Below are 5,772 nucleotides of genomic sequence, written 5' to 3'. Positions count from 1 at the left end.
TTGTGGTTACATAATTTTTCATTACAGAGTTGTGGATGTTGTGAAGTGGTTGATAATTTTTTATTACAGAACTGCATGCAAAAGCGGTGGATGTTGTAGAAGTGGTTGATGCTATTTTTGTTATGGTGTTGGATGGTCTTGCACGATCTTGTTGCATATTTTCATGGCTGCTGTCATGTTTTCCTGCATCATATCGAACATGTCGAGCATCAGCACGGTGTCTTTGTCGATATTAAACTGGGAATCGATCTCGGTGCAATATATTTATTAATCTGATTCAACAAACTGAGAGGTGTACTAACCACCTGTTTCAAAGGCATGATTAGTGAACCACTTACGGCATCCGACTCTATATTTGGGAATAAAAAAAAAGCCAAAAAAAATACTAAAATGAGAACTTGTAGCAATGACTGAGCATCTCTGATTGATCCAACTTCTGCATCTGAAAGACCTCCATTCCTTTGCATGGTTGGGTTTTTTTTGCAAATCTTTTCCATTTCTTTATCAAATCGAGATTAAGTACTATAAAAGTTTTAAGCAACTTACATTTGCTTGAAGTAGTTCTGAACATAAATTAGCCCTGATAAACAAATGAAAGAATATTTAGAAAAAAAAGTAAAACAAAAGTAAAATGTTACACTTTACCTCTATTTCCACAACCTATGCAAACCAGCACTCATCAAATCATTCATGATGTCATAATCTAATACAACCTTGGTCAAGACATTTCCAATTACAATACCTTGTTTATCAGACTTAGGTGTATGGCACAATTTCGACATTAACTAATTTGGTAAAGAAATAAATGACAGCAAGAGCCTACAAAATACATATATGATATTAGATATCCATGTTCATGGTAAATACATCATATTGCATTTATTATAGCAGTGTACTTTGTTTGATGACATCATAAAATAAATACAACATATAGCCAGGTACGTATTATGCTCATTAGAAACCACCAATTATGTAAGTTCCAAAAAAAAATACACAATAGCAATGTAAATTATTATAAGAAACAGTGAATATCTTTATTAAAAAGACGAAATAGTGACATACTTTTTATAAACAACCAAATAACACAAATTTTAGCGCCTATAAAATAGAACGTATAAATATTTAAAAAAAAAACTGGATCACATTTTAAATATCTAGATATGTCAGAAGGGGATCAAGACAACCACGTACTCGCAGGAATGCAAAAGAAAGGGTTATATGTCTATTAAATAAGGAAATAAAAAAGATGGTTTTTTTTTTATCAAGAACAACATATATTTCTATTTCCTGCAATTTATCCTTTTCAAATACTATGATATTTCATCCGACAAAAATTGTAAATAACTTGCCTTGAAATTGTCACCGTCTTTAAGTCCTTTTGGATTCATATGATGAACAGCCCCGTAAACGCAAAGCATAGAAAGCCTGAAGAAAATATGTGGACATCATATGGTAATTAGACACAATATTATCTCTATTTAAATGAAACTCTCTTACCATTCATACACTCAACTACAACACTGGTACTGTTAGCATGAAGCTGTAAGTGGTAAAAGTTGTCCCATTGCTTATCAGCCAGTTAAAATTTCTAGTCCTAATTCAAAATGAAATCTCAATTACAAAGCCAAAATACAATATATTAAAACAACAACCACTCAAACCTATCTAACACAAATAATGAAGAACTAAAAGCAAGTTCCTGCAATTCCATTGAATTTCAATTCAACAATCCTATTAGGATGTTGCATGTGGCTCTGGTTGTAACCGATCAAAAAGGTAGGTTGTAGCTGTGCTGGAAGTCTTTCAACCTATCAACTATATTTTATCTGAAATTTGTAAGAGTAAGAATCAAATTTCATTTATACCATATTGATGATTAATAAATAAATTTTTTTAATTTTCTCATCTCATAATAAAATAATTTCAGCGGCTTGCTACAATATCATCTATATTTTGTTTATTTTTTGGATTCTAAGTTGTTTTTGTCAATAGAAGCATTCTTATAAATTATAGAGAATTTCTTACCATATCAGTGTAGTTAGCCTTTCTGTCTTCTTCCACACCTCCAAAACTCGCTTGATACTTCTGATACCTATGTTAAATCTAAGAAAATGATTAAATTGACGACCTAGATACATATGATTTTGTTGTAAATATAAAGCAACATTCATGAAGTTTCAATTTTTAATCAAACATGGGATTTATGATCCAAAACTATATAAGAGCCCGTGTTGATATATGATCTCAATATATGGTTGATTACTAAACAAAATATCCGACATAAGTTTAAGTGTGACAATATGTAGAAATATTGCTAGCCAAAGTCATTATTACAATGCTTGTTAAAAGGAAAAAAGGTCAATATTGGAAAAATGTTGCATTTATTTAGTTGGAGCTCCATTTGTCTAATACAAAATGTAAATAAAGACTATAAAAACAATCAATATACATATTGAAAATAAAAAAATTAATAAACAGAACAAAGAGACTTTATTCAAGGAAAAATCTTGAAATGGTGAAATAAAGGGAAAAATCAAGACCTGAGGTGGATTTTCTCCGATTAATAGTTATAATGAAAAGTACTCTCATTGGATGAAGATTTGGTAATGGAGGTTCCTTTTTTCCAATTTCAGTTGTTTTTATTCCTAAAGACCAAATATTTTCCTACAATGCATGAAGCAAAGTCAAACAACATTCCAAAATAACCTTTCCATTGTATCCTTCTGAACCGTTACAAAACTTTGTCACATAATCACAAAAAAATAAAAGATATGTAAAATAGGAAATAAGAAGAAAATTAAGATATTCATGTATAGAAAATATAGTGATAATAGAAAATGATAGAAAAGATAGTGATAAGAGAAAATGACAGAAAATGACAAAACATAGTGATTAGAGAAAAAATTAAATATATGAATCCCTGTCGTTTGGCTACACGAAAATTAATAAAGAGGATATTAATTTTGTGTAATAGTAATAGCATAATAGAAAATATGGTGATAAGAGAAAATGACAGAAAAGAGAATGAGAGCAACATGCCTAAAATAGGAAATAAAGAAGATATTAACATATTCATGATACACAGATATCCCATATAGCAGTTCAGACATAATACAAAAGCATTGTTAATTACGGTTCTGAAAAGTCAGTTTACATAGCAGGGGTAAAATAGGAAGTGACCAACAAATTTGGGACTTCGTGTAGTCAAACGATAGGGAGTCACATACTTTTTCTTAGCATATCGATCGATACAGATTCCATAGTAATAGCATGATAGAAAATATAGTGACAAAAGAAGATCATAGAAAACATAATGATAAAAACACGGGTAAAATAAGAAATAGGAAAGAAATTAACATATTCATCTAACGAAAAGAAAAAAATCTAGATAGTTCAATATTGATTACAGGGGCAAATCAGGAAAGAATAAAAGTTTCGTATAAGAGTTAATAATAAGGAGGATATTAATTTTTGGATAACAACCTGGAAAATCAGTTTACATAACAGGGGTAAAATAGGAAATAACAAACATATTTGGAATTTCAGGTCATCAAACGACATAACAGTTAAACAGAAAAGACTCGAAATAGACTACTTTGGATATCAACAGAAGGATGCTTTACTTGGCATATCAATGCGTACATATCCCATATACAGATTCCAAAGTAATAGCATGATACAAACTATAGTGATAAAAGTAAATCATAGAAAACATAATGATAAAAACACAGGTAAAATAGGAAGTAGGAAAGAAATTAACATATTCATGTAACGAAAAGAAAAAAATCTAGATAGTTCAATATTGATTACAGGGGCAAATCAGGAAAGAATAAAAATTTAGTATATAAGTTATTAATAAAGAGGATGTTAATTTTTGGATAACAACCTGGAAAATCAGTTTACATAACAGGGGTAAAATAGGAAATAACTAAGATATTTGGTATGATTAAGTTAGTTCTTATAGTGCATATACAATAAAACACTTAACATTTACAAATCTGAAACAAAAGTAAGGAAAAAAAATAGTATATTCAAATCACAATATTGAATAGGGGGGCTAATCATGAAATAATAAAAATTTAGTAAATAAGTAAATAATAAGGAGGATATTAATTTTCCAAAAGGGACAAAAGTAAAAAACAACCACTACAGATGTCATATCTCCTCTCTTTCCAAATTCATGAATTAGGTATATCGTTTCTTTGGTTGCACCTGCAACAAAATTTTAATATTATTAGTGAATACAAAAGCTATTCATGCCTGGTTAGCAGAGATACCTCTTGGTTAAGCATTGTTCCTCCACTTTCAATTCCTGTTTCAACCACCACCAATCTCTTTGGTAAAACTTGCTTCCTTCTCCATAATACTCTATAAAATCATTATTTACTACAAAAATCACAAGAGAAAACTTCAACAGGAGAAGATATGAATCCCAAATGAAAAAAAGAGAGTCGAAATCAAGTAAATTGGATTTAATTGTTTAGAAATTGAAACACCTGGAGATGTGTATTAAACCCATTTCAACTTTCCAATATGGAGCCCAACTATTTTAGGAAGAAATAAGTAGAAATTACATTCCAGCAGCCGTCGGGTGGAACGCCGCATGCACAATTACACGCTTAAGTGACCAGAACCACCGATGCTGAGCAGCTTCACTTGTTACAACACCGACACCGACCAACTGCTTCATCCATCCCTCAACCACCATCAATTCGTTATGTGAGTGACTGTGATTCCTGCCCTCCAGTGACGCCGTCACTGGCCATCAGCAACAACATCGACACATCTGCTGTCTTCAACCTCTTCCTTTGATCTCGCAGTTAGCAATGAAGGGTGAAATCGATGTTCAGGGAGCAGTGGGAAGTGGTGGAAGCGGTGAGAGAAAAACGTGTGCCCGAATTGAGTCAGTGATGGAAGATTCGAGCCGTAGCATCATAGTAGGTTACGCTGACATAATCGGCGGCGAGGAAGCGACCTCCGACTGGTATTCCTTCCGATGGATTGAACACAACACACACACAAGTGACCTGTTGCTTCTTTTTTCCTGTATTAATCTTTGACCTGTTATTTGAGTCGATGTAAGAATTTCGGGGAAGGAAAGAGGATTATTTCTACAAACCGACAGGAATTCGAGGACGACTCTCACAGAGCAAGAATACCTGGTTGTTTTACATTGAAGAAGAATATGAAGCAGTGATTATGGGGGTAAACGGGAGAAGCTTTAAGAAAAATTACACAAATCTGAACCTGATTGGGCCAAAAAACGGTGAAGAAAGGTAAAGCAACATGTGTACACAATCAATTGATATAAAGACATAAAATGCCCACTGCAAAGAACAAACATAAAATAGGCGGAAATGAAGGGACAAAACAGTAAATCGGAAAAAGAAATGGATCAAAGATGGCAAAAGGCAATAAGTTTACTGTAGCTAAGGCCCAAAAATTTTAATATATATATATATATATATATATATATATATATATATATATATATATATATATATATATATATATATATATATATATATATAAACACTACACATTCCAAGTAATAAAACGGAAAAAAATTACAAAATGCGAAGTGGAAATTTTTTATGTGAAAACAACCACAAGTGACGAAATCAATAATAATGTAACATGTGACAAAATAATTTTTATTTATTAGAGAGTATATATATATATATATATATATCATTCCCAAATTAAAAATTAACATTAAACCAATTTAATCTTTAAAAGCTTCAAACCTTCAACCTTAGTTTTTTTTAAAAC

General features: G+C 31.3%; 1 long non-coding RNA gene across 4 annotated transcripts; it reads right to left on the bottom strand.

The window, feature by feature from the left end:
• On the bottom strand, positions 1-5,316 carry LOC145059196 (uncharacterized). 4 transcript variants are annotated; one of them, XR_013686710.1, is made up of 6 exons: positions 5,160-5,315; positions 4,278-5,061; positions 2,026-4,212; positions 1,498-1,826; positions 1,350-1,425; positions 1-580 (listed from the first exon to the last, which is right to left on the bottom strand). It is a non-coding gene; the product is annotated as an uncharacterized LOC145059196 (long non-coding RNA). The 4 variants fall into 4 exon arrangements; XR_013686725.1 differs by having other exon boundaries at positions 1,498-1,594; XR_013686720.1 differs by having other exon boundaries at positions 1-1,826; positions 2,026-2,092; positions 2,541-4,212; positions 5,160-5,314.
• Positions 5,317-5,772: the final 456 nt, after the last annotated feature.

The sequence above is a fragment of the Lactuca serriola genome, chromosome 1 (assembly GCF_051521515.1).
Source record: "Lactuca serriola cultivar US96UC23 chromosome 1, Lser_US96UC23_V15, whole genome shotgun sequence".
Lineage (NCBI taxonomy): Eukaryota > Viridiplantae > Streptophyta > Magnoliopsida > Asterales > Asteraceae > Lactuca > Lactuca serriola.
The sequence above is the reverse complement of the archived record's forward strand: the minus strand, read 5'-3'. Positions and strand labels throughout refer to the sequence as shown.